The sequence below is a fragment of the Falco cherrug genome, chromosome 5 (genome assembly GCF_023634085.1).
Source record: "Falco cherrug isolate bFalChe1 chromosome 5, bFalChe1.pri, whole genome shotgun sequence".
NCBI lineage: Eukaryota > Metazoa > Chordata > Aves > Falconiformes > Falconidae > Falco > Falco cherrug.
This window is the reverse complement of record NC_073701.1, coordinates 50,650,055-50,675,814: the sequence shown is the minus strand read 5'-3', so window position 1 is coordinate 50,675,814 and position 25,760 is coordinate 50,650,055. Positions and strand designations below refer to the sequence as shown.

General features: G+C 43.5%; 1 protein-coding gene across 1 annotated transcript in view; it reads left to right on the top strand.

Annotated features, from left to right (window-relative positions):
• The window catches only part of PRICKLE1 (prickle planar cell polarity protein 1), a 66,543-nt gene that overhangs the window by 24,490 nt on the left and 16,293 nt on the right, over positions 1–25,760 (top strand). The window lies entirely within an intron of this gene.

Sequence of the window (25,760 nt, the reverse complement as noted above, 5' to 3'; positions counted from 1 at the left end):
ACATGCCTGTAACTGGAGAGCTGTTTGTGGAGGGACAAGATAAAGGTCTTACAGTAATCAGAACCTGGCTATAAAAGCCAGGTAGGCATTGGCGGGTTGGGTCTTGCTGCTGGAAATACAGTCTTTGGGCTGAAGCATAAGCAGCTGCGAAGCATGGTTTTCATATTTTTCTACAAGTTTTGTTACACCTAGTAGTTACTTCTACTGATCTTAAAATAAAATATAATGGTACATGCTGAGTGGCCTCAAGCCATTAAGCCACGATATTTCAGTCCATGTCACACTGAAAAAGAGAGAAACGAGAGCTACTGATCCACTGTTTGGTATTTAGTGGTCCAGTGCAAGACAAGGAGACCCAAGAGGCAGGGATAAACAGACAGTTTCATTAAATTGAAGCAGCAAGATGGGTACTTGGGAAGACCCATCTTCAAAGAAGTGGTTGGTCACTCTGTTTGTTATGCTGCAAAAAGTGAGGAGAGCATGTTGAGTGTCTTGTGTGCTGCACAGAGTAAACTGACATGAAGGAAGTGTTAGGTGTACATAGATTTTACAGTTAAAGGACTCACCTGAAAGAACAGATACAACCTGACCATTAATTTTATTTGAAATAATAATACAGATGCTGGTGATCACAATTTTTACACAACCTTACTCTTGCATCAGCTAAATGTGCACAAGCGAATCCTTGCTGGTTAGGTCAGGTGAAGTAATTACTGTGTATCTTGTCTACAGTTGTAGCTTCCTAGGTCAAAGAAAACTGTAGTGGTGTTCTGATGGGCAGTAAGTTATTAACTTTACTTTTTTCAAAAATCTAATTCAAACCAGGTAATTGGTTAGTATAAAACTCCATACTGTTCTTGAGTTGTTTTCTGTGTTGCACTGCAGATTACTTAATTTAGACCCACACTGATAGATCTGTAGAGTATTGACCAAATATGGGTCTCTTCCAGTAGAAGATTTCTATCCAGTTGTACTCTTTACTGGTTCCAAATGTTGCCAAGACTTCACATAAACATTACTGAAACAGAAGGAAACTGCAGTTTCCAGCCCCCAAGGCTTCAAGGGAAGTCTTCATTAGGATTCTTAAGTTCCAGGCACAAAAATGCTACATGATGTATTTGAAAGTATTGTTGTAAAGTTGTCTTAAAATGGCTGATAATTTTTTTTGGTGTTCATATTTGGTGAAATTTTCATCAGTGTTTAATGCTGAAAGATCGGCTCTAATTTCGTAAATGAAAACCTATACATTTAAACTCAGGTAATTTTCTACTGAAAAGAGAAAAGCAAAATAGAAGCATTTTAAAGTTATAAGAAATATGGCAATGTGGTGGGTAGCATCTGTTCTGCAGGGACAGGACTCAATTTAGGACTTCTGGGAGTTGCTTGGTTTTCTGTTTTTATTTGCTGCTTCCATTATAGACAAGGTGATTTGCATTTTTCTTGAGACTAAAATGCCTTTGTGATCTTGGGATAAGAATCTCAAATTATTCAACACTTCTGGGAAACCCTAGCTAGTAAAGATGAGTAAATTTGGCATTGTTATTGTCCCAGCTTCTGAAAAGTTGGACTTCTGTGTGTGTGAGGTTTCAATATGGCTAGTTTTTGTTTCAGTCGGGAGACATGTGAATTTAGTTGTTCTTTGCTCCCCAGGGGTTTCATGGAACTGATTCAACACACAAGGCTGATTTGTTTGGATGGCTTTTTTTTTCCCCATGAGACTTGATACTTAAATATTTATATAATAACAGTCAAGTATTTCTGACTGTTTATAAAATTTGTATGGCTGAATGGTCTATAAATGTTTTGCAATGTGACAAAGTATGAAGGATCTGGTAAGTAGAGCACGCTGTGTGGAAGACCAATGTTTTCTTCCTTTCTGTGGTCCAAGTTCTGTGAGGCAAGACAAAACTACTTAAATAGCTTTTGCAAATTGGCTGACTTGCTGTAAAATACCGCTGGCAGTTTATTTGAGGCACTGGTGTAAACTGATCTAAATGTTTTAGGGAAGTGCATTTCTATACAAGTAGGTATAACTGCAGTTATCCTTTTTTTACATGTTCATGAAACCATAGGCTGATCATAGGAAAGAAAGTTAATTTGGAGCTGCAGATCCCATCTTGGGCTGTACGTATTTTGAGCAACAAGTTGCAAAAGAGAATGAAAAGCACCTATTTAAAAATCCCTGTAATATCTGTAAGGCTCCTTAGTATAGGACAAATCCTTGTCTTAAATTTTCAGAGCTCATTTACAACTGTACACTTACCCACTAAGAAAAGTAATAGTACTTAATTTTTTCCCCACCCTCCTTAATCCTTGTACTTTTTATAGCTCTGAAATAGGACAGTTTAACAGCTGCCTCATGAGCAGCTGAGACATCCTTATTAGCACTCATCTTAGAGAAGGGTGGGACAGGCAGGTGGGGAAGGAACATTACAGTCATGTAAAGATAAGTTACTCTGAACTCCTGGCACATCTAAGCAGAAAGAGATCTAAAAGCACACAAGCGTTTTGTGAACTTTACTTCTCAGTCTTCTATGAGAATTAGTAAGTGTGGCTTTTAGTGCAGCACTGTGATTTAGGTTTGTGTTAGTAAGCTCTTCACTTGAGATGCACAACAGCAGGTAGTTGAACATGTAGTTTTGCCAAAGTTAAAGTATGAGATTTAAGAAAGAAGCTTTTTCTTGTAACTTGTGCATGCATGTAATTAGTAGGTTTAAATTTTCCATCTACATGATTGTTCTTTTGCATTACATAAGTCTTCAAGAACAGGTTTAATTACCTAATTAAGGCTATGGTTATTATTTCCTGTGGAACATTTTAATTACAAATAAAATCTGAGGTGAAGTGTCTAATGTTGAAGGAGAAGGTTTGTTCTGAGATTTTACTGCCATTTATGCTGGTGTAACTTAGTAAATGTTTCCATATGAAACCCCGAGGAGCAGGAACTCGTATTTACATATATCCACCCACAGGAACAATTCCTCTAAAGGTAGCCTGCAGAAGACATTTTTGAAGTTGCTCTCAAGCCACCTTTGCTTCATACCTCCAAGTAGGAGGCCTAAAAATGGTTGCAGTTAAGTGGTATATATTCTTTAAATAATTGTTTCTTGCCTTAGGTACAGAGGGCATTGGATTAGTTACCTAGAATCTTGATGGACTGGTGGTGGTCAAAAGCACAAAAGCATGTGCTTTTGAAGGTTTACCAAGGTACAGGACAAGAAATGGATTTTGTTCAAATTTTACATCACTGAAGTATTAAAAGGCATTAATTAGTTCTTTAATGACTTAACTAAAAAGAAATTCTCCTTGTAATACATTAGATTTTTCTTCATGGTCAGATGAGGCTAGCATAAATGCATACTTGTACTTCCTCCAAGCTTTGGGTTCTCAGGAAGGAGGTTGATCTTTCAAATGAAATGCTGAAACAAGGAAGCAGTTTGGCTGAACTGCTTTTCTGGTTCTTCAGAATTTAGACTTTTCAAGAGAGCAGTGGCATTTTATGTGGGACAATGCACTCTTCTCCATCCCTCAACTCTCAAGAAAGCCCAAGTCAAAACCTAATTTTTTTCCAGTTGTTTTGCCAACAGCAAAAAGCGGATAATCCTTTGTTTATGACAATGGCACAAGAACTAATGCTTGTACAGTCACCTGAGATTTCTGTTAGATAAGACCTGAAGCTTTAGTGTGAAAATTATTTGAAAATAAGGAAAAGCTTTCTCGGAAGAGGGCACTATGAACACTGAGTCCACAGACTGCTTTTGTGGAGGAAGCCATGTTTTGCTTTTTACAGTAAAGAAAGTGAAACAGATGGACCAAGTGGTTTGGCAGAAGCAGAAAGTTTTATTGTTGGAAAGGATTAGAGTTTAGGAATTTCAGTTTAGTGGCTTGCACACACCCTTCTGACTATTTACTTATTAATCCTTTTTAATAAGGATGTGGTTTGAGATGCAGGATTTCTTGAGGGTGTTTTTGGAGAGGTGGGGGAGGTAGTCTTGCTTGACAATTTAACTCACATGTGCTTAATGCTGTGCACTGGAAATTTGTTTGCCTTGGTGAAGAGAAATGTGGTCACAGATATATACTTGCATTCAGGCTTTCTAGTGACTGGAAGAGTTGTGGTGGAAACAAAACAGATGGTGCCACTTGCCAGAATGAGTGTGAGTCCTCACACTCTGTGAGCCTGTTTTGGGCCTGGCAGTGGTAAAGCTTTATGAAAATTAAGTTCTTTGGATGTTTCTTGGTCCAAGTGCAGGAGGATTTGTTTCTCCTTCCACAGTCCATGTCTGGCTCAGGGCCCTGGAGTACGGCAGATTAGGTGGCTGGAACACCTGTGTCACCTGGCTACTAGGTTAGCACTTTAAGAAAAGCAGCCATGGCTTTACACAAACTGTAGCTATAGCTGTTTAGGCTCTAGCAAAGAATAAAATAAAAATCCCAGCAATTTAAGGCTTGTTAAGCTTGGTGGGGATTTCAAGTTGACTTACTTCAGGTCAAACTCATCTTGTACCCACACAAATAATTAGGAAAGTTATCTGAAACCTGTTTGCATTAATTACTCTGGAAACAAATTTTACTGAATAAAAAATTAATTATTCCACCATAAAATAATGGAGGTACTTCTTAGAACAAACTACTTTGCATCTTTTAGCTGTCAGCTTGCTCTTCTAAATTGTGTTGTTACTTACTTGTCTCAGCCTGTCTACCATTGTATCCTTAAGTGCTCTGGAATAGTCTTGCCTATGTGTGTGTGCATACATACATAGACACTACTTGTGTGTGTATGTATCTCGTGTGTGCATATATAGCAAGACATGCAACCGAGCATGTCTTTTGCTGTAGCTCACAGTCTGTGTGCTCTGCTTCCATGTTGTTCTGGCTCAAGATCTTTCCCCCTCTGCACTTCTGAGTCCTGTCCTGAGAAGAGTAACCAAAGTGTTGAGATGACTTCAGATCACATCTTTTCAAATGAAATAGGGAGTGTGTCTGGATCAGTGTTGCAGTGAAATTGTAAAAACCAAGATGGCCTCAGGGAGAGAAATCCTAAGCCCTATATGTGTCACTTCAAATAGTGGGACTGATGATGGAGCAGGTCCTCCTTTTGCCATGCAGACTGCCAGGGACGTTGCTGCTGTCAGAAGTAGTAGAGAGCTGAAGCCCCATTAGGTCTTAAGCAGAAAGAAATCTAATGCAAAACCCGGTGGTGGTGCTGGGCATCCCTAACTGCTGGGCAGAGGAGTGAGCAGGAGGTGCTAGGCTGTATGTGAAGCAGAGTATGTTCTCCATTGAGCAGTCTGTCCTCTCTAACCACAGTGTACCATGGCTTTCTGGCTTGCCTTTCTGAAAGCTCTGCCTTTTGGGGGAAGGTGTCTGCCCCTGTGGTGTCTCCACTGCAAGGGCAGCGTCTGAAAGTGCAGATGCTGTTACTGAGCGCACTGCTGCTGTCCCTCTCCCCTGCCCTGGGATCTCCTGGCACTGCTGGAGCCTGGGGAACCAGGGTCCTCTAGACCAGCACAGTGGAGTATGGGGAGCAGAAGTGGGAGGACAGCGTGATGGTGTTTTCTCTGTGCTCAAAAGGAAAGCACTTCAAGTGGGCAAAAAAAAAGAAAATGTGGTTGTATTGCTTCAATATTAACTCTTTAATATGAAAGAAGAGGGAAAGGAAGGGAAAGCAGTCTCAGACAGCCTCCAGTGTGTTGTCAAACTTTTCTTCCCAGTACTTTTCACTGCCTTTAAGTAGTTCCAGTGATTTACATGGCTTAATGGAAGTTGTCTTCTGTTGCCTTTCCCTTACCTTCCCTGCTCCGCACATCAGTGCCTTGTGTTTTGGCCTAAGGCTACAGGCCTCCCTGAGAAGCTTTCTTCCCAACTTCTGAGTCCTGGCTCAGTCTGCTGCATTGGTGTTGGCTTTTTCCCAACACTGCCAGTACTGACTGTGCTGCTTGCTTATCCCATTGGACATTGTTAAAATAAAGCCTCAGTACAATTTTCTAGGCTATTTGGTAGATCACTGCTATTTGCATCTAAAGCTGTCATAGTCCCACTGATATTTAAAGGCTTAACTGAAAGCAGCAGTCCTTTCTGAGTTTTGTCAAGAACTGAAGTTCTATTTGAAATTTACCCTTAAACAGGTTTGCACTTTTGACATTTTTCTTTCTCCTTTGGTATCTTTTTTTCCTTTGGTGAGCATCTGTTTCCAGATGCAGACTGTCTGCATTAGCTTTCCTGTTCACCTGAATCCCTGCTCTGCTCCTGTGTATCACAGCTGCTTGTTAGGATGGGGGATGGGGAAGGAGGTTGGTTGTTAAATCTCTTCCATCGTTTAGCTGGCAGGAAGACGGTGATTCATCCTGTCAGCTTTGACTTGGAGCTTTCTAGACCCCAGATGTGTATTACCAGTGTTCCCAGATTGGCTGCATTTCCTTGGAAGCAGAAGCTGTGGGGGAATGCAATAGAGACATCCAAGTTTAGTGGCACAAGAGCTATGTAAATGTAGCTATACAGTTGCTGGCCCAAGCTGAATATCCAGCTGCACTGCATCATGTGGGTTTATGAGCCTCGGTCTCCACTAGCTCATGAATCTCTGCTTCTGATCTGTCGCTTGGTGTAGGCACGCACTTCTTTGCAGATGCATGTGCTCAGGGGTCCGGTCCGAGACAGTTGTAACTCTTTGTATTTTACCATTTCAAGTACTGGCTCTGGAGCTATGACTGGCAAGGAGCCCAGCAGCCATATGGCAAAGGGCATGTTGCCTCATGCCTTTCTCTTCAGTGGCTCAATTTGGAATCGCATCCAAGTTTGGACCCCTCCAAACTTTTGGATGGACTAGCCTGGTCTTCCACATTGAAGCACCCTCCCAGGAAACAAGTGGGCAACTGTGAACCACAGATTGCAAAGGAGGATGTAAAACTTTCTTCTCTACTACTGCCATGAAAGGAACACTCCAGCAAGACTTTTCTTAGGCAGATGTGCTTAGAAGGTGATGAGCAACATGAGAAAACTCAAATGGGTGGTGATGGAGTAACTTAAGATAATGACATTAATGAAGAGATCAGCTCTTCTAGATCATTGGTAACTATCTTAGAAAACCTAATCCATCAGTTTCTGATAAACCTTTACATAGTGAATCTTGCTTTGTTTGGTTCCCAGGGATATCCTGGCTTGCACTTACACTACATACATTACACTATGAAGATAGGCATGTGGTATTTTTATACATACTTATTTCGCTATCACTGTCCAATGAAGAGATGTTTCAGGATAAGTTGAACATTGCAAAATCTTATTTCAGTGTTTTCTTACTTTTTCCTCAAGTAAAATTACAAAATGACATGCTGCACTGCAGTTAAAGCAGTGTTGTCAAGGAGAGCCATCTAGATATTAACTGATGAGATCTTAATGAAGCTTTTCATGATAGAGCTTTTTTGTTGGTCAGGTCCCTGCTTATGTATGCGCTGGAAGAGTGGTATTATATTGTTCTTGAGTTAGAATTACACATGCTGTCCCATAGTTTTCTGCTATAAAACTTGCCAAAATCAGTGCACAATGGCATGATGATTAAATTCCCTGTAAGTGGCTTGTTTTAAACAGATGTGTGCGATGTAGGTGGAAGCTCATGGCTCTAAGCAGGTAGTACTTACTAAACTAGAAGCCTTAACACAAGCTTTTTTCTTCCTGTAAAGCCTGGTTAGATTCCTGAGGATCATGGATCATTTTTCAGTAATTTTGGTCTAGAATGTCTTCTAAAGGGAGAAATTAGTATTTTGCATGTAATTGCTAATAGAATGAAATGGCTGGATGGACCCTGGCAACTGCTGGAGTAATAAACCCTTCCTTGAGCACAGGTTTAGAGCATCCTCTGGCAGAGTGCTGTAGTGAGTGTCTGGGGAAGTACAGCTGGTGCGGGCCAGGGTATGTGGCTTGGTATTGAAATGCTTTCTATTTCAAAGTGTGTGCACCAAAACCAACGTGTTTACAGAGGCACAAAGACTTACCTGTACAGGTTGCCTCTGACACTCAAGTGTTGAGGGCTAAAGAACCTGGGCAGCTCTAGAGGAGGGACTGCTGGTGTATGTGCTGGTTGTGTAAGTATACCAGTACTCACCTGGTTGACTTAAACACAACTGCTTGCCTTCAAGCTTTGAGAGAGCCCTTTCTGTATATATTTGAAGGAAACAAGACCAGTATTTTTATTACAGGTTGCTAGCATAAATATTTAAAACATCTACCCAATTCCTCCAATATTGTCTTATTTATTCGTCTTTTCTGAAAAGCAGGTTTTTTCTGGAAAGATTCCTTCTCTTGGAGAGAAGGCAGGTACTAATCCTTATAGATAAAAGATCATCTAAGAGATCAGAGAACTGTGTTTTGCCGTACTTCTGTGGCTAATTGAAAGATAATACAGTAGAGGGGAGGTGGGAGGGAGAGGACAAAAGAGGAAGAGAAACTACGTGTGTGCAAGTCACAACCACAAGCTTCACTACTTGGCTGCCAGGGGCATGGAAGGAGAGGGTATATAAATGTACATTAGATGGAACAAGGCCCTAAGACAAAACTTGTTTATAACTTGCATGTTATATCCACATCAGCCTGTCAGCAGCGGAGATTAGGGTTTTTACTTTGCCCTGGTCATTTTTATGGAAATTAGCGTGCCTTGTGTTACAGGTGCACACTGGAGAATACTTACGCTGCTGCCAACTTGTTGTTGGCCAAAGTGAGGAAACTGCAGCCTCTGCAAGGTGTCATGCGTTGGCATAAACTGCTGTTACAGCTTTGCTGCTGGGACAGGTGGACAATATGTGGGGCTCTGCTGGTCTGGCATAACTTGCTGCTGCTTGCTTGCAGTAGCTTTTCTTTGCATCCCATGCCTTTCTTAACTATGCTTGCCTAAACCGAGCATGGGAGGTCCCTTTTCCATTCTGGAGGGATCTAGAGTATGTAGAAAAAGGGTAATTCCTTCAGTGAAGATTGAATCTAATCCCTAACTGAGTTTCAGCTGCTTTCTAGAATTAAAATTTAATTTAATCATAGTCTGTTTGTACTTTCAACAGACATGTTTTAGAAGCTGGCCTTGGTTTGCGATTCACATGTTTACTCCTATGTGTAAACTGTGGCCTGTTGATCAGACAGGAAGTGTTTTGGATTGAAAAGCTTCCTGTCATGTCCTTATTCATGTGAAAATGAAGCTTCTTGCTGTTGCAGTATTTTCTCGCACATCTTGTTACCGGCGTCCCAAGGGTTACAAGCTAACCGGTCGAGGGAACTGCACTGCAGAGAAAGAGATTGCAGAGCACTTTCCAAAGGATGCTGCTTCATCCATGCAGATGGTTGGCCTGAAAAAAAAAAAAAAGCTGGGACTGTGGCACGTGGCTCCAAAGAAAGTGGGGAGAGCACTAAGTGAACAGGAATTTTAAAAGATGAATGACATGCAAACTACTTGTTCTCAGGGCAGGAGAGTTTAAGTAAAACATATGGTTTATGTGTGAGGAAAGACCACAGATCAAATACTAGGAAAGATTGAGGCTGGTCATCTAAGTGGTATATACATCCAGCGCTGATGCAAACTGGCAGATGTTAGACCATGTATGCACCTTAACATGTGTGATCTATATCATTTGATCCTGGGATAACTGGAGAATGACCAGTCAGTCCTTGCTGACTGTGCCCAGGCTCTTCACCTTCATTGCATATAGCCAGATAACGAACAAACCCTGTGTCCCTTTAATCATCTGAGGGAGTATTGGCTCTCCTGCCTACGCAGCCAGCTTAAAATGAATCCAGGCTGGTGTGTCAGACAAGCAGCTAATCAATAGATCTGCTTTTCCAAATGTCTACTCCTGCAAGTTCTCCTCAGTAATACTGAGTCTGTGTGTTTTCTCCTGCGGGAAGGAGAGTTGCAGATCTGTGGGATATAAGCAAGTCCTACTGGCTGTGGCTCCCTGCTACAGCAGGTCAATTGAACTTTACTGTAGAAGACTCGTTTCTCTCTTGGTCAGGTACGGGCTTCTCTATCTAGGAAAACGTGGGGACCTGCTTTGGGAGTAGAGGCATGTGATGGATTTGCTGCATTTCACACAGCTTATTTTACTACCTGCTTTGCCTAGTGAAGAGACTGACCTCTGCATGAAAAAGTCTGTTGGATAGTGATGGCATAGAGAACTTGGCAAAATCAAAGCATTTACAACATCTTTATCTTTGAAGTGCCTGTTTAATAGTGCCATTGTCATGCCAGTTGGAGGCAACACTTCTCTTTGCAATTGAAAGGCTCAGCAGAGCTAGCTGATAAGCACGGGTACCCTGCTGGGAAATTGACCCTTTGAACTGTGAAGAATCCCTCCAGATAAGCAAGTAATGGAATTTTTATCAGGTCTTGCTCTTTATTGTAGCATGCTTAGAGTTGTAGGTCTTTCTATGCAGCAAAAGTGGTTTTTTTTTTTCTCTGGTCTAGTAGGTGTGTGGGTAATGTAATATTCACACTTTAAAGATGCTGCTTCCAGGCCTGGAAAGAATAGCAGTGCTGTACTCTCACAGAACAGAAAGGAAGTGATGGCAATATAACTTAAATAACAAATGTATGTTAAGAGCCAAACTTGCTGAGCATCCTAACTCCCAAGGGAAAGGAGAGGTGTTCTGAGGATATTCTTATATATGTCCTATGAAGATGCTAAAGTTTTTTTCACTGTTACCTTTTTTTAAAAAAAGTTGTCGGGAAATACATTTAACAGACTTTTGTTTTCATGTCACTATAGAAACAAATGCTCTTATACATTAAACCTCATAAATACATTTGTCTTTAAAAATATAACATTGATTTCAACAACATTTTACAAGCACAAGGCTTCTGTGCAGGTGAGAATCTGCTTTCATTTAAAGCAGGGATCAAGCTTTTTGAGGCTTTTCTTTCTAAGCCATGAAACTGAACCATTAGACTTCTCAAATCTCAGTACCAAAAAAGCAAAGAAAAGGAAACTAAAATTTAGATTTGACCTGCTTTTGAGCCTCGTTGTGTCCCTGTCTTGGCCTATTGATATTTCCAGCGTGACCATCTCTAGGAAACCGGTGTGGGTCCTGTGGAAAGGCTGCTGTTGGCTGTGGGAGTGTTTGAGTCTGCTTCCCATGTTCTGGGCCAGGACGTTGCCTATTCAGCCCATGCAGTCTGTGTGGCGAAGCAGCCATCTCTGGCAGGCTACACATCCTATACAGATGGTTTGAGTTGTGAAGTTTGAGACAATAACAGTAGAAGATATGGCTCTATTAAATATATCCATCCAAACAGATCTGTCTTGTGGACAACTTATGGAACAAAAGCAGACTGTAATGAAGGGTATTGCAAAGCAGTGTGGGAAGCTGCTGCCATTGCAGTGGGGGACGGGGCACATTGCTCTGAGTACAAATTAATCAAGTTCAGGCTGACATTCCTTCGTGTCAGGTTTCCCTTTTGGTCTCCCTAAGATACTGCTGCAGTGGAAAACCTTTCTCTCAGAGTACTTTTGTCCCACCTAATTGGTCTTTAAAATATGCTTTATTCCTTGCAAACAATATAGCACTGCTGTGCTATGCTAATGAATTCGTAATTTAAAGAAGAGGTGCAGGGGCTGACATATGGCAAATACATGCTTTAGTTTTGGTAAGCACATGATTTTGAAGATAAACAAAGCTGTTCCCTTATCCTCAGCATGTACTTATTTTGTTTTGCTGATAATGAGAAAAAATTAACACTGTTAAACATGATTGAAAACAGCAGTATCCTCTGAAATTAATGTCTGTGTGAATTACATTGAAAGTCTTTTTGCTTCTTTGCTTTTACTCTAAACTAGAGTTCATTTCTAAGTGCAAGATGCATTAAAAAAATCATTGTAACTCCAGAAGGGAGTTCCAAATCTCTCTAATTTTGTATTCTTTTCAGTCTTGTAACACTGGTCTTTCTGTATTTGCTTCTTAGATGTGTATAGCTAAAAGCTCTTTGTATTAAAATTGGATTCTATCAAGTTTCCAAATGATGGAGGAGTTCCTAGAAGTTTTTCGTAACATAAATGTTTTGCACTGACATTTGTAACAACTTCCAGCACTCGTTGGAGCAAACCATAGTTCCAGAGTTTTGTTTTATAATGAAACCTATAGAAGCCTAAAAATTGAGAGAAGGCAGCAGTTACTCTGCTATTCCACATTTTAAATGTGTTTATTAAAGTCAGTAGAAGACTTCTCAGCAGCCCAAGACTACGTCTGTCTGGGCAGTGTTTCATTTTGTGGCAACTGGTCCCCTGCCTCTGAGACCAGGTGCCAGACTGCCCAACTCCATGTTGCATAGCCCCTTGCCTGCAGTCGCCGTGCGTCCTGCGCCCCACCACACGCATGCCCTTTGCAGAGACATTGCTCTTTGGTGGATTGAGCTGAGGGTGTGCGTTGCAGGCACTGGAGTACCGCGTGAAAGTGTGGGCTGAGTGGTGCAAAGCCTCTTTGAGCTAGCGCTGGAGGACTGTGGAGGGAGGGTGGAGAAACCCAAACCCCCCAACTTTTCTGGCCCACCCGGAAGGAACAGTCTGTGGACTTTCCTACATCCTATGCACTGTGTCCAGCAGTGCTAGTTACTCAAAAACATGCCATGGAGCGAGCATACCACCAGTGAAATGGTGTAGGTGACTACAGGGTAGTGCTTAAGCTTATGCCCTGGCCCTGTTTAGTTTACTAACACAGGGATGGCTGGAGTGTCCTTCCCATTGAAGGAGGGTTGTGATACTCTTAAGAGGCTCCTGGCTGTAGTGGCTGGCAGGCTGCGGCTCATGGTTCGCTGGTCCTCCCAACCTGTGCTCCAACGTGGGTGCTTTCCAGTGGCCCCTGGGCTGGGGGCTGAAGGCTCTCAGCACTGTTCTCTAGCAAAAGTGCTCAGTGTGACTCGCACGCTACAGCTGTATACCCAGCCTGCTTTTGGAGGGTTCCTTTCTGATGCCTGCCCATCTCCAAGGGGACAGCGGGCCAGGAGTCCCCAGAACACCATTCTGCTCTTGCAAAATAGATACGCATTTAGATTATTATGTATAGACAGTATGTGAGAAGTTAATCTAGGGAGTAAAAAGAAGTACCAAGATGAGGGAGGTGCTATGATGGGTAACCCTTTCTGAGGCTGAGCTGAGATCAGTCATCTGTCCAGAAAAAATGGTTGGGCACCACTGCCTTACAATACTGTTGCAGAGGTAGCATTGTCTCTTAACTTTTTCATGAAACATTCTAGCAGAGAGTCTCACTGAGGTCATGAGGAGGGAGGGTGAAGCCATCAAAAGCAGGAACCTAGTTTGTAAAGATCTCTGGCATAACCCAAGTCTGTTCTCAGTTCAAAAGATCCCTTTTAATACAAAGCCCAGCTCCTGAAGTGGCTTCTCTCCACCAACTCTGAAAAATGTCTTTGTGCATTTGAATTGTGGGAGGAGAAAAAGAAGAAAGCATGCAATGTGGCAACCTTTGGTGATTTTTTTTTTTCTCATTTGTCTTAGAGAGGTGATGTTAGCTGTTTCCATGGACTGAGCCATAGATGTAAAATTTTTTGACCCTTTGTTGATGCTATGATGTTCTCCTGCAAAGTATATTTCTGTATTGTGAACAGCGCAGAAGCAGCAGCGGGTTGTTCTATGCTTCTTCATCGTTCTTCTAATTAATGACATGTAACTTCTTCTAACACCTCTCATAGGAGGGTTCTAGCTCTGCTTTTTGAAACAGATGTACAACTATGACGGTAATTAGATCTACTTCAGCGACTGAACTTAGCCCGTTCTCCCCAGAGGGATTCTCCTGATTTGCTTACACCAGTGCCTAGGAGCAAGAGAGTGCAGTGCAGAGCAAAACATGTTATTTAGCTGGGAAAGTGGATTCTGCTGCTACATTGGTCTTCTAGAGAAAAGAGGTGCATGCTGAAACCTTTACTAATCAAGTTCCAGTCATTCAGAGCAAACTAAGCTAATTGTCAGTATTTTGTGGATGCTGCTTTGTGGATGAGTTGAGACAGCAATTCTTTCAGCATTCTTGCATTGTTACCCCTTATTAGATACGTTTTCTTGTAAAATAACTGTAGAATTTCTCCATAAATCTGAATGGTGTGACATTAATTTCGCCACTGCTGTGAGAAGTTTTTCTTTGCCTTCATGTAATAGTGTCAAATCAGTGAAATGTTGATAATAGAATGATGCTCTATTTTACAGTATTGTCAAAGCAGAGTTCAAATAAGTAATGAATCTTTGCAAGACAAGGTGGTGTCAACCCATCTTTCAGATGAAGAAAGCGGACAAAGAATGTAAAAGTTCTGCTGGAGATCTGTTAGCAGTCACTAGAAGGTGGTATTAAACCTTGGATCTCAATTTGAGGATTTGAGTTGGTATTTTCTGCTCTGTTTTCATAGCTGCCATGTCTGTCTTTAAATGTTCTATATAGGTCTAATGATACAGAAGCTTTGTTCTGTCTCATAGGTCAGAATTGCAAGGGTAACATACAATTGTCTTGTTGGAAAATGTGACTAGATTTGATTATTTGGCAGTGGGTACACTTGCTACTGAGTAGCCAAGAAAATGTACAGCTCTGCCTCAGTCAGATCGTCAGCATTGTCCCAAAAAAATGAATGCCCACTCTTTCAGGGATTCAGTCTTTCCCAAGACAGACCATGTGCTTAATTATTGCCTTGCTGTTCAGAGCAGAGATTGGCTTTCTAAATGATGGGATTTGCTTTGGGTTCTCATTAAATGTTGTATGCTGTAGTGTGACACACAATATGCCCTGCAGTGTGTCATGTGCTATGATGCTAATCAGCAGTCAATACCAAAGGAGGAGAGCAGCTGCTCTGCAGTCAGCATGTCTGAACAGTCCTGCACCCAGCAGGGTATCGCTTAATTCACACTAATGGATAAAGAACTGGTCTCATAACACTTCTGTAAATGAGGCTAATGATCAGAGAAAAAATGCAAACTAGTTTTCATTTATTCATAGAGATAGGTGTAATTAGAAGTAATAGCTGGATCCAAAAACTTGCTCTCTAGCATTTGTTTGTTGATAGTACAAAATGTGAATGGCTTGTTCTACTGTTTGTCTCGTGAAGTTATTAACTTCACACAGAAGTTGAAGTACGTATGCTCTTAAATCCTCATTGAGAGAGTTACAAGGCTTAATGGGGAAAAGCTACAGATAATTGCATCTCCTGAACTTACTTAACTTAGTTGACTTTCACTGTGTGGTGATGGACCTCTATAGAAAAATCCACTGCTAGGAAGATCAGTGTGTTGATTAGTTTTTTGATCTTTTTACATTAGCTCTATTGTCTTCTGTAGATTACAGAAGTCAAGAGGAGGCAACCTGCCCTGTTGCAGTTGTGGCAGCTGAGTAACAAGCTTGTAATTAGGTATGAAGGTCTTATTTTAGCATCTAAGCTGTAGTGTACTAGCCACCCTCTTCCTCCTGGCATTCTTCCTTCTTAATGAAGTCTGTTGTTCTTCTCACAGGTGTGTCATCCCAGTGGCACAGGTGATACCACTTGATCATTCATGTCTTGAAGAATCAATCAGTTATGGTGACTTAGTTGAATGATGTGAAGCAGCTGATCTAGCTGCAGTTTTAAGTCGTCGTGGTCTACTTGGGTATTTTAGGCAGTGACAAGTGCATGCTTCTGACCCTATACTACCAGCTGGTTTTGGCTACGTAGATGTCTCCAGGAGCAGTCTTCCCGGTGTGATGCATAGTGAAAAAGTAAATCCAGCCTTAAACTCATTTACAAGAGGAAGCTGAGTAACACTTGAGGCTCTTTGGTCCCATCACAGAGCCAGTCTGGATTGATATGGGCATTCCTTATTTTCTGTAGTTCATTGTGGTGCAAACTAGCTACATAAAATTCTGCGAGAGCTGGTTTCACTCCCACTGAGCTGGCACCTCTCTGGACCTTTGTATAGTAACTAAGTCTTGCCAAATTTTAGATACTATCTGATCAGCATGCCAGGAATTGGTTGAGGAAGAACTTTCTAATCCAACTGCATAATAGCACCAAGTTGGTTGAGAAGGCGGTGGTGGTGCTCAAAACAAGGTCAGGATTCTCCATTCTGTAACTGAAGTCTTTGTAATGAGACTATACCTAATGTAGCCAGATTGTCTCTTTAAACCTTTTATCTTTCTTTTTTGTTCTTTTTTTTAATTAATGTGCGCATTAATAATCTGTTAAGGTCCTCTTTCTGTGAATGAAGTTTACACCAGTCTGGAGGTGTGTGGGGGATATCCGCTGATGAAAGTGAAACATCCAAATTTTAAAAAGTGATTCTTGCCCAAAACCCCACCCTGCTCTTTGTTGGAAAAAGTGTTTCTTGCTGTCAAACTTGCCTGGTGCAAGGTTCGGAGTACCTTCAGAAGACTAGAGTTCTTGTTATGATGTGGAAATAAAGTCCAGGCCAGCTGTCAATTGATTGCATTTACAAAAACAATGTAATTATCACTGACTCATTCCTTCTGCATATCAGGGAAGGAGAATTAGGAATGACTACCACTGAAAAGAAAGTAGATGATGAGGAGGGAGGGGTGTGCGTGTATCACAAAAATCCCAAGATTACATCAAACTGGAGAGCCATGTGTATGTGGCTGTTGTGAAACATTTATTCTCATCTTTCCTCTGCTTACTAATTTTCTGAGTTAGTCTTGTCTCAGCAATAATTATTGCAGACAAGAAAGCAAGTCAGGAAGATACACAAGTTTAAAGGTACTAAATTGTCGAAAACTTGAAACTAACACTAAACATATATGAATATTCTTGGGACTTTATAGACTCTGTATGTGATAATTGCCATTTCTCAGACCTGTAAAAATGCCACGTCTTGACAAATCACCTGTCAGACACATCTGAAGTCATATCAAGCAGCTCTGATATTCCGGGCTTTACTTAAGAAAACCTGATTTGTCAAAGTTTAGGGTTTTGCCTTGAGTTCATGTTATCTCAAATACTTGCTTTCAAAGCCTGTTTAAAAGAATCAGAGGTGTTATGTAGTGGAAAGGTGGGATGTTTTTCTGCTGTCTCACCTTGAAAGTGATTGAACTTTTCCTTAGAAACTGCAGAATTGCAGAAATTGGTCTTGAACTATCATTGTGAAAGTGGCTTGACACTTGAGTATATTTCCTCAACCTCTGATGTGGGAACTTGTAGCAATGGTGAAATGCTTTATAGCAGCTGAACATAAATATGTTCTTTAAAATGGGGGTGGAGGTTGTTCTAGAAAGATGCTTTGTCTATGGCTATACATTGCATTAGCAGTTCTTCCATTGAATTCTGGTACTTTTTCAAAGCTAGGCATTATTACTTCAAGGCTACACATGTGAAGGAATCCATCCTTCTGAGCAAGCTGGTAAGAAGACCTGGGACATGCTGGCAAATCCAGGTGGGTGTAGGTTAAAGCTTGGAGGCTGCCAGCTGAGTATCAGGTGTCAGGTATTGTCAAGCAGTTGCTGTTTCAGCAGCTGACAGTACCATAAGGAGTTAAAGATAAATGGATGCTTGTACAAAGGTCACTGGTGTCAAGGGTACCAGCTGAGTGTTCTTAAAACAATCTTCATTTGTGCTATGTGCCTCATAGGTAAGGGATTTCGTTACTATGAATAATCTATAATCTTTTACTCTGAAAATAAGATTATATATTCTTAAGAGTCTGCAAACATTTCTGTAAATACAGTTAAGGAAATACATATGTAATGGAGGCTCCAGACTTGTCTATAGTAATGTCATGTTGGTGATGAGGTGGAGCTTGATATTTAAGGGACTTAAGCTGAATTTTCCCTGTTGTAGTTACAATTAAATATCTTGCCAGTTGATGTGGAAACGGTAATGACTGGTACCTAAGAAACAATTAACTGGATTTCTATTTGAATATTTGTTTAAAGGAGGCCTGCACTATTATCCTACTGAAAACCCGGCATAACTCACATCTCTAACAGATATTGCCTGCCCACTTGGCTTTGAATTTCAAGTGCAGTGGAGATGAAGAGAAGGAAAGGAGCACTTACGTGTCTCCAACTACCCAATCCCAAGCATCTAGCTCTGTGGTGAAGAGACTACTCGGAGGAGAAAATTGACTCTTTCAAATGCCTTTGGACTATGACGCTACTGGGTCTGGGGTTTTTTCTGATCTAGCACTTCTTGCCTGATCTTTCTCCTCAGTTCATACCTCCGCGTCCATAATCCCAAGGGCATTTGGCAGGCAACCAAGAGAAGTGTCAGTGAAGCCATCTTCCCTGGCTGCCTTTTGATGTGGTTTTGATGTATCAGCGTAGCTATAATAGCTACTGACTGACCAGGAGTGGGACCATCCCTCTGGGCTTTCCTCCTATTCCCTCCCTAATACTGACAATTGTGCTACACTCATCCTGCAATAAACCAGTTCTGGGAGCTAAACCAGCAGTGAAAAACTAATCATACTTGGTGGGGGTGGGGTGTGGGGGGGTGGAGAAAGAAGCAAAAGAAAGTTTGTAACCTTCCAAACAGGATTCCTCACACTAAGTGGAAAGCCTGTTTGGGTTTTCCAGAAAACATGCTGAATCATAATCCTCCTAAGAAAAGAGACAGCAAGCTTAAACCTTGCGTGTTTACCCCACATCTTAGTTGGTCGTACACAGTTAGTACAAACTTCACCTTACTAACATTAATCTAAGGGCAGAACCCCCTTAAACACTGACTTTTATTTGCCCAGGCATGTAAATGGGGGCTGGTTTGATGCTCATGTTAAAGTAATGGGTTACTTTATAGGACTTCCATTCAGAAATGAGACACTGGGAATTTTTTTTAGCAAGATGCCAATTTATGGAGATTTGTAATACAATCAAGGAAGATATGTGAGTGAAGCGGAAACTTTCATGGCTGTCATAGAAGGAACTTCAGTTAGGTGGAGGACTTTTCTCTTATTCCTGTCTTTTTCTTTTTTTTTTCAGGACAAGATAGAATAAGAAGGGGAAGGAGATTTGAGTATAATTTCTGTTTTAAGGCTGCCACATGGAAACTCATTGTAAAACTACACATGAGTGTTTGGACTCAGGGTGTCATTTGAATGCTGCCTAGCCCATGACAAGCCTTCTTAAGCATAAAGAAAACCAAACCTTGTAAAAATCAAAAAATCTACAGTAACAGTATTGGCAGAGAGCATGAGCTGGCCAGATAGAAGAGCAATGAACCTCTGTTGAGGTAGAAGCCTGCCCAGCTTTGAGACAGAGTTTTTTGTTTGCTGAGCAAGGAGAGAGAGGACTGTTCCCAGGCTTACCTGGCTGGGATAATCACTTAGCCCATTGATCTTCCTATGCAAAAGACTGAAATGCTTATCTTTTTTTGGTGATGCCTTTTGGTAGAGTTTCATAGCCTTCAGTCTTGACAGCTCATCAATCTGGTAGTCCCTCTCTCTTGCAACTGCTGTACTAAAGAAAGCTAATAAAGGTGTAATGTATCTCATTATCCACCTGACATTTTTTACATCCTCCTTGCATCACTGGTGGCCTTGAGGATGGCCTGTGAGATTAACTTGGTAAAATACACTAATAGTTAATCTAAACATTGTTCTCTCCCCTGTATTTCTAGTGTGCTGAGATATGGCTTCTGGAAAATGGCAGCATAACACTATGCTGGGTACCTGTTCAGTGACTGCAACATTTCTCTCCCCGTGCAGATTTTAAGCCAGAGGTTACCACAAACCTTTGCAAATCTCATCTTTGGCTTAAAACGGAGAGGTTTTTTCCTCTGGATATGATGCTGCAGCAGCAGTAATAATCCCCTATGTCAAACTTTGCCTTCACTTGAACTCAGTCACCTGGGATTTTTCCTGAGTTGAAAAGCATCACCAGTGGCAGGGCAGACTTAGTGTAACTGGAGCATTACTCATGCAATAAAACTCACAAAGGGTTTGAAATTTGTTTTTAAATATTAGCTTAAGCATTAGCTTAAATATTAGTTTCTTTACATGGATGTCCCGCTCCTGGGGTTTGTATCCCTTTGTGTGTATATATGTGTTGACCATAGTAGAAGAGCCACACAGTTTGCAGTTCCCTTTTTTAATCTAAATCAATTTCCAAAGCAATTTAGATAAATTGCGAGGAGTTCTTTGGAGACAAGGCCTGAGAACAGAGCTCGAAACAGGTAAAAGTGACATTGTTCATCGTCGGCGCAGGCTTTGGCACAATACTTGGCTGAAAAGTCCCTCAATAAGCAAACAGCGCATTAGCACTGGTTCTGCAACACCTTCTCCATTGCATAATGGTGTTTGCGCTGGGGTGTTATTAAAAACCCAAGCAGCGATTCTGTCCTGCGTCAGCCTCTGCTGCCAGCAAAGCGTTGCAGGCGCATGTTGTTGCAGCGCACTTTGTTGTGCCTTATGCAGCCTGGGAAACGGGGTGCTAATTAACGGAGGGTGTCAGTGTGGGTAGGAAAGCCCTGCTCGCACCCGTCAGCTGGTGGTTGTGGCAGTATTGTGGGCACCCGGGCGGTTACCTCTGCCCCGTGTGACTGTGGGCTTCGTGGAGACAATTATGATAAAAATCAAGATCGCTGTCTTCAGAAAAGCCTGTGGGGTTAAGAGTTTCCAGATACAGTAACAGACCTGTTGGTTCAGGAGCAAGTCCTAGCCCGATCTAACAAGGAAGGGCATTTTAATGAAACTTTAATTCTTTGCTGCTGAAGCAAAGTAGGATCATGGTTTTAAAAGGTCTGTTTTTCTTCAACTCTGAGAGCATTAAGAAAAGGAAATAAAATAAACCTCTCATAGGCATGCATTCCCAGCATGCCGTAGCTGACGCCGGCCAGGCCTCAGGCCAGCAGTAGCTGGTGTAAGTCTCTGTAGTAAGCTGTTCAGGTGCTGTTTCCCTCCTTGATGCCTGGTCGTTGGATGCCTCGGCAGCTTCCTGTGCCATTGTTCAGTGGGTGAAAATAAAAAATGAGCATTTATTGTTTTTATTATTTTTTATTTGTCTAGTGCTACTTGACAGTCTCAAATGTTAATATTTCCATTGGATGTTGTCATTTTCTAAAGTTGTTTGGGGCATTGTCCCCATTCTGTTGGCACTGAGGGGATGCAGAAGGCAGACTGTTAGGATCACAGGGAATGCAGCAAAGAGGAGAGTGGAAACCAAGCACTGTAACTCAGTCACAAACTTGTGCTGGGCAAAGTCATCTTATCCTTATTTAACTTGTTGCATTTCATATGCACACTTCCTTCTAATCCCTGTATCTTTCCCCCTCTGTTGCATATAATCTTCTACTGGCATGTCTCCTACAGAGCTGGTTTTCTCTGCATTTTTAAATGTTATTTAAAAATTGGCAAAGATTCATACTGTGGAGACATCAGAATCACAAGGTGTTGCCTCCATGCCCTTTATTTGCAGCATCAAAAAAGAAAGTACAGGAAGACACCAGTCAGCAGTAACAGCACTGGTCGGCCTCTGCTCCCAGCAGCACGTGGTGATCCGCTGTTGGTGCCAGCCTCCCTGGTTCGGGTGGGCAGGAGGAAGTGGTGTGGAACAGGGAGGGCACGAGGAGGTTTCACCTATGGCTGTAGGTGCAAAGTGGCACAAAGAGGGGTGGCCTTGCACTGGTGGCCCATTAAGGTCCTTCAAGGCTTCTTCAGCTTTGCTTCAAAAGCATCCAGGTGTCGGGTGACTCCTAGTGATCATATAGGATGGCAAAATTCTGTAAATTGTTCACACCTATGATGGCATACTTCCCCAGTCATGTTCTTAAGCTGGGAGACCTAGGTCCAGGTTTGACTGGATGTTTAGGTATCCGGAGATGCAGGTGGATGTCCACAGGGGTTTCTGAACACACCAAGGTGAACAGAGTTAAATTTCACTTGTATTTGAGCATCATATGAAAGGGTCTTTGAGGTCAGGCTGTTCATGCACTGGCTGAGGAAGACCCTCTTGCACTTGTGTTTGGCAAGGCCCATGACTCCCAGTTTTCCCAGAACAGAGAGGGAGCAAGGCTGACAGCTGAGCCTGCAGCTTCATGACAGTTCATCCTGGTTTTAACTTGTGCTAACACTGGTAGGTCCAGGGAACTGAACCAGCATTTTGTCACTGGGTTGGGTTTTCCAGTAGGTCAGCTCAGAGGTGGTGGAACCACTTCCCTTACTCTGGCCTCTTTGCTCCTTTGGGGCATAGACCTGGGGCCACTGAAGGTGGAAAGGACTTCGGTGCTGGAAACACACCCTAGAGCTCCCTGGGCTGTAGCCTGCAGGCAGGACCTTACGTGGCTGAGTTGCTGTCCCTAAAATTCCTGAAGGGCATGCCTGCCTGCATTCAGTCAGGCGCTGGCTTTGGTTTGTGTATAATCCCCAGGGGAGCAGTTGCAGTTCCTGCTCTGTGGACTCCTCCTGTGCTGTCAGAAACATGCAAAACCTTTCTTGGTTTGTCTCGTTTCAAAACACAAAACCCAGTTTATTTTGAAGAATTTTTTCATTGACTTCTCTGAAAGAATTATTACAGATTTTTTTCTTTCTTGTTCTAGCTTCCATTCGCCTTACTACATACTTTCACCTTTCATAGCTGACTCGCAACTTTTTCTTTTAAATGAACAGGTGAGATGATGCTTAATTAAAACTCTTGGAGTGGAGGTGGTGATCATTAAAGGGTGATGATGTAGAGGGCGATCTTCTGTTTATCCACAGAACTAATCAGGCTTGAGAGGTGGGTGTTATGCCACTGTCCTACCCAGAGAAGGCACCTCTGAAGCACAAGAGGTTAATTTGTTTTCTGCTCCTTGGTCTCTCTTCTGTGACTGCCAACAGAAGTAGCAATTACTAGTGTTATCTCAGGGGGTGTTCCCTGATGTGGATAATTGCAAACTGGGAAACCACCCTGATACCCTTAGCAAATTTCTTACAGGCCAGAGAACACCCCCTGGCCTGGTCAGTAGTACAAGTAAGTTGTTACTTAGACTAAATCTGTGCTAATACCTTAGGGCAAAAGGTTCCATATCCATTACAGGTCCCTTGAAGCATCGGGTTGTTTGAAAAATCAGCTCTATCCAGTACAGTCAAGAATGTGGAACGTGCCTTAAAGGGCAAGTCGGTTTGTGCCTGTCTTTTTTTAGCTTTCTTTTTTTTTCAGGCAACTTCTGTAGCATAATTTATGCTTCACAGAACAAGTATGTTGTCATATTTGTTGTGTAAAAATAAAAAAAATATCATAGCAACACATTCGTTCTTGTGGAAGCAGCTTGCATCAAAAGAGATAGTTAAGGAATGACTTTCACAATTTGCAAATGCCTAAGGGGAGTTATGATATCTGGTTCTTCAGCCTAACATTCAAGGGTACCATACTATCCAGCATTTGAGTGCTGAAACACAGCAATCTGTGATTAAAAGAAAAAAGTTTTCAAATAATTGACTACTTGAAACAATTTAACAAGAGCTATAGTGGCTTTAACAGGAGTTGTAGTAGGGTTTTCATTGCTGGTACTTCTAAAATCAAAATCAAATGGTTTGTTCATGCAGACAGTGATTTTAGAAAAATCTTACGACCACGTGATTTCAGGCTAGAAGATCACAAGAGTTGATTTTGGCCTGATAATCTCTAAGTGTATTGCTCAGAACAATATACTAGTTTCTGTGCTCAAGCCAGAAAAGTCCAGGAAAAAGAGTGGTGCAGCCAACTATCTTTGTGTGCCCTCAAACTCTTCAGCGTCCAGGGAAGTGTTAGCAAGATCGGGGATAATTTGACTGCCCAGTAAAGTGAACATCTCTTCTTTGGCTGCAGGAGACTTCGCAAATGGATCTATGGCCATTGAGTTGGTTGTGCTGAAGTCCCTAAATGAGATTCTCCTTTTTGCAGGGTGCTGTGCAGGCACTGTGAGCCCTCATTGCGCAGAACAACTAAGCAAAGGTCAGGCACCCCTGGAAAAGGAGTAGACAATATATGTAAATTGTTGGTATTTAATTCAGTTGTGTAGTGGGGAAGAATAAACATTATTCCTGACATTTCCATGTTTGATTAATGGTGAATGGAGTTGGCAGATGTTCAGCTGGCCACCAGATGGGGTCTGCTCAGTCCAATAAATGGAATAGAAACAGTCTGGGTCTTGTAAAGCCAGCACTTACAAAAGCTCTGACAAAATCTCTGGTTCAGCCAAGTGATACACCAGCTTTGGCCTCAAAACAATTTAACAGCTTAAGAATGGAGGTAGTACAACCAGCAAAACTGCTTATGGAAGTGAAATGGGGTGTGGAAGGATTGGAGCTGGTTAATTTGCTGGAGTTTCAGCAGGTTTTCCTCTGCTGCAGGAGCCCGGTGGGACCGCGGCTGGGATGGCGTGGGCCTGGGTCGCTGTGGGAGTTCGTTCGTCCTCCTGCGGTACAGGTGCGGGTGTAAGGCCTCTGTGCATCCCCGCCACAGCGGGTCTGTCCTGGGGTCGGCTGTTTTTAACGTCGTGAACCCAGGACAGGCTTTGCGACTTGAGATCAGGTAGCCCGGTGCTGGCCTTGATCCATCAGCCTCCCATTCTGTGTGGCTGCGCCCGGCGGTGGGTCGTCGGCACAGGGGGGGGGATGTGTGGGGGGGCTCTTCCCGGCCCCCTGGAAACCCGCTTGTGCCCGGCCGAGCTGCGGGGACGGGGGGCACACACGGCGGTGCTGCTCCCCGCTTCTGCCCGCGGCAGCCGCCGCGCCTTTACCCGTCGGGGCCGGCTCCCCCGAGCGCCCTGCGGGCAAAGCATGCAGAGTGAGGAGAGGGGAATTGAAATTCATGCAGATTCGGTTCCTGGGGTAAGCGGTAGGTGTCTGCCAAGTGCCCCGTCCCGCACGGCGCGCCCGGGCGGATAAGCCGCCCTCGGCGGGGGTCTGGGTGGCCGCTGCCCCTCGCTGCGGGTGGGGGGGTGGGGGGTGCCACTTTGACCCCGCGAGCAGCGCGAATAAATTCCCTTTGATAATGACTTCCCAAGGGAGACAAAGAGCGGGAGGGAAGGGGAAAGAGGAAACCTGAGCGCGGCGTTCACGGTTGCAGCCGCGGGGGCTGCCCGCCCCGCCAGCCTTTGAAGACGAGCCGCCGCCTCCCGGCGCTTTCCGTGCCCCGCCGCGGGGGCCGGGGGTGGCAGCGAGGCGGCAGTGCCCGGCCGGGGGCGTTCGGAGCATGCCCCGGTAGCCCGGGTGTTGCCGTTCTGTGCGTAAGCCGGGGCGCGGGCGCGCCTTTCTCACTTGAGACGTGCCGGCCGAGGCAGCGATGGGCAGCTGCTCGCCGTGGTCCTCAGCCCCGGGTTGCGTTATTTTTATTTACACACAGCGATGTAAATAGGCCAAGTGTTTTCCCGTCCTTACCCGCGTCCTTAATTTCTCGGTGCTCGGGTCAGCCCGGAGCACGGCGGAGGGTGGGGCGGGGAATCTGTTTCGGGCGTCGGGGCGAACAAAAGCGCTGTCGCTAAACCGCGTGTCCCCGGCGCAGAAATTTATTGCTTCTGCAAACGCTTGGTCCCCCGGGTGGGCAGGCGGTGGGGCCGGCGACCCTTCCTGCCCCGGGGTCGGTGGCAGGAGCGCCCCCCCCCCCCCCTCCGCCTCCCCCGTCGTGGGCAGCGCTTCGAAGGGAAGGTCGGTGGGAGATTCCGAGCGGTGAGGGGCGCACGGCGCTGCCCCCGGCGGGGGATGGCGGGGAGCCCCCCGGCGGGCGCTGCCGGGGCCGCTCCGGGGTGCGTTTGGGGAGGAGCGCTCGGGAGGCTGCTCCCTGCCCGGCCCGCAGCCCCGGGGGGGCGGAAGGGAGGGCGGGGGGCGGCGCAGGTAGCTCTGCCGCCGCGCTCCCAG